Raw genomic sequence first — 9,384 nt, 5'->3', positions numbered from 1 at the left:
AAAAAGAGAGAAGGGAAGAGAAGGGAGAGGAGAAAGAAAAGAAAGCAAGAGACACAAATTAGGAGAAAAGAGATTTAAAATAAACTAGGAAAGGGTGAAGATTAGCCATTCAAATGAGAAGACTCTCAGGAGAAGGGGAGGGGGAAATAGGAAAGAAGGAAATATTAACTACACAGTAGGTAAATGATTTGGCACATCTCAAAAGAAGACAATTAGGGAAAAAAGCCTGACCTTGCTAACTGAAAATGCAAACAGAAATCACAATGAAATGGCAAAAAGACAACAATGCTAAGTGCTGGCGAAGTTGCTGTGGGAAAGGAACCTCCTTACACGCTTGGTGGGAACAGGTAAATGAGACAGCCATTAGGATGGAGCTCCTCAACAGACTAAAACTAGGACTGCCGCATGACCCAGCACACCCAGCCCTAGTTGTGTACCCAAAGAAGAGGGTCTCAGGATGTGGAAGAGACACCTGCACCCTGTGTTCGCCACACCTGTTCACAATAGGCAAAGATGGGAACAACCCATGCTCCCCAACAGGTGACTGGGTAAAGAAGATATGGTACACAGAAATAGTGGAATACTACTCAGCCAGCAAAAGGAAGAGGAGTGGAGGATGGAAAGGAGGAAGGAGAGGAAAGAAAAGAGTGAAAAAGAAAACAAGGGCTGCAGTAGAGTGCTTGCCTAGCTACAGGCCAGGCCCAGAGTTCTAATCTCAGGTGTAAAAAACAGGTCACTGAGCTAAGGGGTGGTGGATGTTGTGGCAGGGGCTGCAGTAATTTCACGTGCTCCCTTTGCCATCATTCCAAACTTCACCTTGGACTCCAGTCCTTCCTTTCCCAGCAAGAGACTAAATCCCTGCTCCTGTGGCTGGGGAGCACCAGCAGCCTGAGCCCAAAGAGCATGGATTGTGTTTCTGAGGGTCCCTGGCTGCACGGGGCTGTGACTCCCTTACAGGAGCCAGGGCTGGAAGCTGGAGTTCCTGGGTGCCAGCGGGTCAGGAACGGAGGCTCTTCCCTCAGAGGTGATGGCCCTCAAGCTGCTGGTGCAGGAGGGGCCCAGGGTGGGCTTCTCCAAGGAGGGCACTGCTGAAGCCCCAAGGGCCTGCAGGAGAGCACCGAAAGAAGCTGTGACAGGAGCAGCTGTCATTGCTGGAGCAACATTAGGAGGACAGGAAGACACAGCCAAAGTCTCCCCTCCTGCCTCCCAGTCCCTCTGGAGCTATGCCTGAGGACACGGCTTGCAGAGCATCTGCCCAGAGTCACAGGTGCAGAGCACAGAGCATGGGGTTTGGAGCAGAAAGAAGAAATATGTGCAGTAGAGATCACGGGCAAAGGCCAGGCAGGGCATGAGAGTGATGGTTTATCTTGACGTCTAGTGTACTGACTTGAGAGACTCCAAAGAAATCAATAAAGTACATTTCTGGATGTCTCTAGGGCTCCCTGGGGATGTAGTCTTGGAGGCTGTATCTGGCCCTACCCCTTCCTCTTGGGCCTTCCCCAGGGTCTCCTGGCTCCTGTGAGGAGCTTTCCTCCCCAGTTCCCCTCTGCCATGCTGCTCCTGCCTTGGAGTCTGGCCGCCATGGACTAACCCTTCTGAAACCACGCACCGAAACAAACCTCTCCTCCTGGAAGTTATGGACATCAGCTATTCCGTCACAGCAATGAAACACTGACTGATACAAGGAGGCTGCATGGGCCCAGGGCAGAGGGGTGGGGGTCTGGGCCGGAGCACAGCAGTGGGGTACAGACACAGGTGGATTCCACTATGCCTGGAGGGCAGAGCAGATGATACACTGGCAGGATAGGATGGGGAGAGAGAGGCACCCAGGAGAACCCCAAGACCAAGGAGGGAGCAGCCTAGGAGGTAGGCTGTGGGTCTTCCATGTTCCATGGCTGACACAAAAATCATCACACACTGGGGATCTGACACAGCGGAACCTGCTCTCAAGTCTTGAGCAGTGTCACAGAGTCCATGGGCGTGGAGACTTCAAGGTACAGGATCCCTGGAGGAGCCTTCCTGCCCCTCCCAGCTCCTGGGGGGCCTTGGCTTGTGACCCCATCACCCCATCTCTGTCTGCACATGGTCCCCCCCATCCCCTCTGTGTGTCCCCTAAGGATACTTGGTGTGGAACTTGGGACCACACAGGTAATGGTCTCATCTCCAGACCCTTTAACTGCATCTGCAGTGTTAAATAAGGTCACATTCATGAATTCTGGGGGTAGCAGGTGGATATATCTTGGGGGGTATTCTCAGGCCCCAACTGAGAGGGCAAATCGGACGTTGCACTGGGCAGTCTGGAGGTTGAGCTTGTCTACTAAATATTCCAGGTGGCCAGCAAATGGCCAGCAGCTAAGGCCACAAGACTAGGAGTGTGCTCAGCCTGGTGTCCAAAGGCAGGGCCTGAGATGGGACCTAGGTGTGACCCGCGGGGGGACGACCTCAGCGTAGGTACTGGGCAGAGCTCAGCTGGAGACAAGGGCCAGCCTGACCCACAAGCAGCTCTGGGGACGAACTTCCCCTCATGGTTAGTGCCCCCACTCCAGGCAGTGCCGGCCTTTTCAATCTTGTTTTCCGCTGAGCTCTATGCAAATTCCTGAGCCATAGAAGGCAAGACCATGATAAATGGGAGCTCTGTCCACAGCGCGCTGGGGAGGGATGTTTTGCAGCCATGGTAACTGTACGGCTGCCCTCCTGCATGAGTCAGGCAGCCCTGTCCCAGCATCCAGCTCCTCCCTGGGAACCCCCAGGCTGGCCCTTCTCACCCCGATTACTCACAGGAACAGGCTCTGGCCATCCCTGCTGCTGACCAGGCCAGGACCACAGCTCCCTATGGGCCATGTTTCTGTCCAGCTCTGGAACACAGGACAGGCACATTCCTTTTCTGAGAGTGACCACACGCCTTTAAAACTCTCCTTTCTGTAGAATTCCGAGGCTGGGTCATGAGCTTGTCATGGTGCCTTGATGGGAAGTCTCCCTGCTGTCCCTCCTGCAGGAGGAGCTGCCCTCCCTCCATGACAGGGACCGGAGTGTCCAGGTGAGGCCTGTGGAACTGCCATAGGACATAGAGATGGACAGAATAAGATTGAGAATCTGGAACCAAGGCCCTGCATTCGTGCTCAAATGGGTCAACAAGTTGCCCAGCACTTCCGAGGGAAAGAAAGCCCTTCACTACAGGATGCTGGGCACACGGGGTGCATGTGTTATGGTCTGGAGTTGAAATGCCCCAGATCCCACATGCCAAAGGCTTGGTCTCCAGCTGATAGCTCTGAGAAAATGATCATAGACTGAGGCTCTCATGTTGGAGCTTGGGTTTACCAGGAGGCAGCGCCTCACTGAGGAAGAAATTACCACGGAGCAGGGCTCCAAGGGGTGCATCCTGTCCCCAGGTCTTTGGCTCGCTCTCTGCTTCCTGGCTGCCATGAAGTGAATGGCTTCCTTCTGCCACACCCTTCTGCCCTGACAATCCCAGAAACAGTGGGACCAAGGACTGAACCCTCTGAAATCATGAGCCAAACAACTCTTTCTTCCTTTAAACTGCTCTTCTTAGGCATCATGTCACAATGACAAATGGTTAACAACCCACACAAACAGATAGCAACAAACACAACTCACCAAAGTCCACTTTGAATAGATCACAAACCTGAGCATAACAGTTAAACTTACAAAATGCTCCGAAGAAACTATAGAAGATCTTTGAGATCTTAGGTAAAAAGATCTTAAGCAAATCAATAAAAGCACAACCAGGCATGGTGGTGTATGCCAGTAATTCTAGCACTCAGGAGGCTGAGGGAGGAGGGTCACCTAGAGTTCAAGGCTAGCCTGGATAAATAACAAGACTTTGTCTCAAAAATCTGAAAAAATATAAATAAGAACAAATAAAAGCCCAGCCATAAAATAAAAATCTGGTAATTTGGACTTCATTAAAATAAAGAGTATCAAGAAAATCAAGCCAGGGGCTGGGGATTTAGCTCAGCGGCATAAGCGCCTGCCTTGCAAGCAGGCAGTCGTGGGTTCGATCCCTGGTACCGATAAAAAGGAAAAAGACAAAAAAAAAGAAAATCAAGCCAGCTGGACGTAGTGGTACATGCCTATAATCCCAGCACTTGGGAGGCAGAAGCAGGAGAATTGTCATGAGTTTGAAGCCAACCTGCATTACATATCAAGACCTTGTATCAAAAAAAAAAAATCAAGCCAGGGATGGTGGCACACACTTGTAGTCTCAGCACTCAGGAGGCTGAAGCAGGAAGATCACAGCAAGTTCAAAGCCAGCCTGGACTACATATTTGAGTTCAAGGCCAGGCCGAACTACATGGAAAGAGCTTGTCTCAAAAAAAAAAAAAAAAAAAAAAAAAAAAAAAAAAAAAAAGAAAGAAAGAAAAGAAAAGAAAAGAAAAAGGGCTGGGGATTTAGCTCAGTGGCATAAGCGCCTTCCTTGCAAGCAGGCAGGCATGAGTTCGATCCCCGGTAAAAAGGAAAAAGACAAAAAAAAAAAAAAGACGAAGAAGAAGAAAATGAAAAGAAAATCACAGGGACCTGGGATTTAACTCAGTGGCATACATGCCTACCTGGTAAGTGTGAGGTCATGAATTTGATCCCCGATACTTAAAAAAAAAAAATCACAGAACAAGAATGGGAGATAGACTTGTGTATCACACATTTGGTAAAAGATTTCTACCCAGAATATATGAAGACACCATATATCTCAATAAGACAGACTTTTTTTTTCAGTACTAGGCACTGAATCCATGTTTTTGCACCAATCTATAGCCCAGCCCTTAGTTTTATTTTAGTTAGTTGGGTTTTTTGAGGCAAGAGCTCACTAAATTTAGGCTGGCCTTGAACTTACTATGCAGCTCATGTATGTTTTCTTTTGAGACCGTCTTACCAAGTTGCCCGAGTCGACCTAGTGATCCTGCCTCAGTCTCCCAGAATGGTGGGATAACAGATGTGGTGTCACCACACGTAGCAAACAACCCACCTCAAAGACCAGGCCAAAGACTGAGGATGCAGCTCAGGGGGAGAGCACATGACTGCCATGCACAAGGCCCTGGGTTCTGTTTCCCCTCGGTGAAATAAAGATGTACGAGGCAGTCATGGGCTTCCAGGAGGAGAAACAAGAAGCCAGCCCCTTCCTGTGAGCCAGCCAGCACTCAGGCTTAGTTAGAGACAAGAAGAACCAAGCCCACCCCCATAAGTAACTGGCTGATTCGGAAAAACACAGGCTAAGATGATAGTTACTGAAGTAAAAGAGAGAGAGAGAGAAAGAGAGAGAGAGAGTTTAATGCTTGCAGTATTTAGTGTTTGATTTACTTTGTAGGCCTAAAGCTGGTAGTCTGAGCACCTATTTAGATACAATATAGCAATTATAGGGATTGCCTTCTGAAGGTGGTAGCCATTGTTAATTCCACATTATCTTGTTTTAAAGTCCTGTATTATTTTCATTGTTTTCTTTTGTTCAGTTTTATTATTTTATTATTATATCTGACAGCTGGATGTGGTGGCACATGCCTGTAATCCCTGTGCTCAGGAGGCTGAGGCAGGAGGATCACTGCACATTTGATACCAGCCTAGGGTACAAAGTGAGCTCAAGGCCAGCCTAAATTGCATAGTGATATCCTGCCTCAAAAAGAGGGCCCCCAAAAGCCTATATCTGATGGCATAGACAGCTTTTTCAAAGACAAGAAGATATATTATGGTAGCCACTAGTGATTTCTTATTATCTTGTTTTGAAGTCAAACACTAAATACTACAAGCATTAATCTCTCTCTCTCTCTCTCTCTCTCTCTCTCTCTCTCTCTCTCTTTCTCTCTGTCTCCCTGTATTGCTTTGTTGTTTTGTTTCAATTTGTTATGTCTGATGGAATGGGCAGCTACTCTGAAGATAACAACAGGCATTTTGGTAGCCACTGTTGATTTCCTATTGTCTTGTTTTGAAGATCTGTATCACATTCACTGTTTATTTTGATTGGCCTTACTCTGTTTGGTTTGGTTTTATTCTCCTTAAAATAAAACGATGCAGGATTAAGCATTTTATCTGAAAAGATTCAGAATGTGTCACAGCACAAACCAAGATGCTCAAATGTATTAGTCTTTAAAGAAGTGCAGCGTGAAGCTACAGTGAGAGTCCGGAAAGCGCTGGGATGGCTACAACAACAACCAGACAATACCAAGTGTTGGCAGGAAGGTAGCAAACTCGAAACCCTCCTTAACAGGTGGCAGGGATGTAACATGGCAAGTTCAAGGCCAACCTGGGCACCTTAGGGGAGACCCTGCCCCAAAATGAAAAATAAAAAGGGCTGGGGCTGGAGCTGAGTGGTAGAGCACCCTTGAATTTGATCCCCAGTACAACCAAAACAAGCACAAACACAAACAAAATACCTGCCAGACACTCACCATAAGACCTTGCACATCTAAGAATCCACCCAAGAAAATGAAACCCACATTCACACACAGAGCGGCTGGAGCTCTGCCAGGTAGCAGGCGGCACGGCCCCACATTTCCTATATTTTGTGGAACTGTATGCTTACAGTGGGTGAGTTTTCGGGGGTGACAATTATACAGCTGAGCCCCTCTGGCAGCTGAGGGCAGCAGAGCACTGAGCTGCACCAAGAGGCTGAAACAATTTACAAACTGGACGGTCCGACCTGGGACGCTGAGCACTCATCGCCCATGTGGAACTGGCTCGCTTGCTCCAATCCTCTCCGTACAAAGAAGTTTCCAGCCCAAATAAGGCTGCACTTTTGCCATGCCCCTGGCACAGAATGTGATTTCAATTGCCAAGGTTGTAACTCGGGCTCAAAACTTCCCAACGCAGCACGGTGCCCAGCAACGCACTGGCCCCGTCCCCCTGGGCAGCACTCTAAACAAACCAAGGTAAACACTGTGTGTGGCTGGCCCACTGCAGGGCTCGGCCCGCCTGGCAGGGAGCAGAGTGCTCTGTGTCACCTGAAAGGAAGCTGGGGCCCCGCCCTGGGCAGGGCTGCGGACCAACAACCTTCACAGCTGTAACTGGCTCCTGGGCTCCCGGAGGATCTCACCTCTGCCAGGGACCCTGAGGACTATTTGCTGGCCCTGCTATCTGAACAGGTGTAGTCATTTACTGCAGGTGCTTCTATCTCTTGTCACTGTAGCTCTGCAAGATGAGGAAGAGGACAGAAAATCAGACACTGCAAGGACCTTGAGACATTTACCACGGCAACCCTATGAGCCCCTCTTACAGATGAGGGGACAGGCACGGAGGGTTAACCTGGGGACGCACGTCAGGGCTGATCATCTCCAAAGCCAGGTGCCGCAGCTGGCCCTGTGGCTTCTCAGCCCTGGGGAGCAAAGGGCAAGACCTCCTCCTTGCAGCCTTAAAGGCAAAGGCCAGTCCCCATCTCTGAGGCTGGTCCCCCACCACTGAAGGACTCCTCAACTCCCCTGAGGCCCCGCTGAGGTGCTCCCCTCCGGGAAGGGCTGCAGCCTGCAGGACACTGTCACCAAGATCACATCTGCTGGCCAGGGAGCCATCCGGCTCTAGGGTACTGTTTTCCCTCCTTCGGGAGAAACTGCCCAGCCAGACTGGAGAAGGTTTTTCAAGCCACCAACTACACACATTTTCCTAGTGAAGTCTCTCTAGGATGAGAAATGGAAACTGCACGTCGCCCCTGTCAACTCTGACATTTTAACAGAACATCACCAACGGATAAGCAGTGGTCAGCAGTGAAGGGAAGGAGGGAAGTGGGGTGCAGTGGTCACAGCTAGACACGGTATGGGACAGTGTCACGGAGACCACACACCTGGTCACAGACCACGTCAGGCCACAATGCTGCCTACTGGTCAGCACAACGACGGATCTGCACAGCCTGCAGGTGGCGACTGCTCCCTTCTGCTTTAAAGGTGAACACACAGGTGTCACTAGGGGTGGTGGTGCTGGCACTCATGTGCACCCTGCCGGGGCTAGAGACTCTCGTCCCAGCCCACACTGGCTGCTTTCCGGTACCTAAGCCTTTCCTAGTGGCATGGCATATGGCCATTTCTCATTCTGGACAGCAACAGGGGCTTGGATTCCAATCCTACTTTTTCTAGGGGTGGGGGAGGGATCCACACTGTCTCCCTGCCCACAGTGCAGATATCCAACAAGGTGTGCAGATGTAGGCATGGCTGGGCCAGCAAAGATCCTTCAGAGCAAGTGACAAAACCCCGGGGCAGACTTTCTTCACCTAAAACTGATTTACTAATCCAGGACACTGGGAAGGAGAGTGGAGGCCAAGTGTGCCTGGATCCAGATGCCCTGATGCTGGCGTCCTGGTCTCTCTTCAGCCTCCTCCTGTGCTGGAGACGGCATCCTTGAGAAGGCCGGGAGGCTGGCTGGCTGCTGGCCTCCTCCAGTGGAGGAAGAGCGAACATCTCTCTTCTAGCATCCGTGTGTGGATCCCAGGCAGAACCCCTGACCTCGCAGTGGCCAAAAGCATGGTGACACAGCATCCTGCTGGAGATACGCAGCCGCCCTCTGCTTGACCCAGGGGGCCAGGCTGAGAAGCAAGTCAGGAAGACAAAGCATGGGTCCGCAACAGTCAAAGCGCCACTTTCCCCCACTCCCCACCAACAGCGAACCATGCTCCCTCTAAAGCATCCATTTCTTGCAGCTCCTGCTGCGTCTCAGGGACCCAGGAGCACAGCCACCACGGCTCTGCCCCTGCCAGCACTCACTGGCTGTTAATGTTTGAATGAGCTCTGCATGGCACTCAGGTACAAAATGCAAGATCCTGTCCCCTTCCCTTTCCTACTAGTTCATTTCAAAGCCACGCTCGGGCTGGGTGCAGTGGCACATGTCTATAATCCCAACTGCTTGTGAAGTTGAATCAGGAGGGTCACAAATTCAATGCCAGCCTGGGCAATTTAGCCAAGACTATCTCAAAATAAAAGGGCTGGAGTATAACAGTAGCAGAGAGCTTGTCTAGTATGCATGAGGCCTTGGGTTCAATTCCCAGGACCACGAATAAACAAAGCCACTTACAGGAGCAAGCAAGCAAGACATCCAGAGGGAGAGGCCTGGCCTGGCAAAAGCAATGACCAACATGTGCAACCTGGCAGAGGACACGTTCCAAGAGGTGCTGCGGAAAAGGCACCTGGGGGACACGGTTGTGGTCACAGAGCAAACGCTCCAGAGGAGGCTGAGGCCAGAGGCAGGGGCATCTGGACACAGGTCAGAGAGGTTAGGCCGCACTCTGGGGCTATGGTAGACATAACTGACACAGAGATGCAGGACAGTGGGCCAGGGCCTGGGTCAGAGGGGGCAGCAGGGAGAAGAGTGGGGTCTGCCTGGGGCCCTGCAGTTGGGAGGACACAGAGGGAGCGCAGGGAGGCCTCTTCCTTCTCATTAATGGGAACCCATGGTGGG

This window comes from Cavia porcellus, unplaced genomic scaffold, assembly GCF_034190915.1.
Source record: "Cavia porcellus strain 051 isolate PalLab524CR breed Dunkin Hartley unplaced genomic scaffold, mCavPor4.1 scaffold_17, whole genome shotgun sequence".
In the NCBI taxonomy this organism is placed as follows: Eukaryota; Metazoa; Chordata; class Mammalia; order Rodentia; family Caviidae; genus Cavia; species Cavia porcellus.
The sequence above is the reverse complement of the archived record's forward strand: the minus strand, read 5'-3'. Positions refer to the sequence as shown.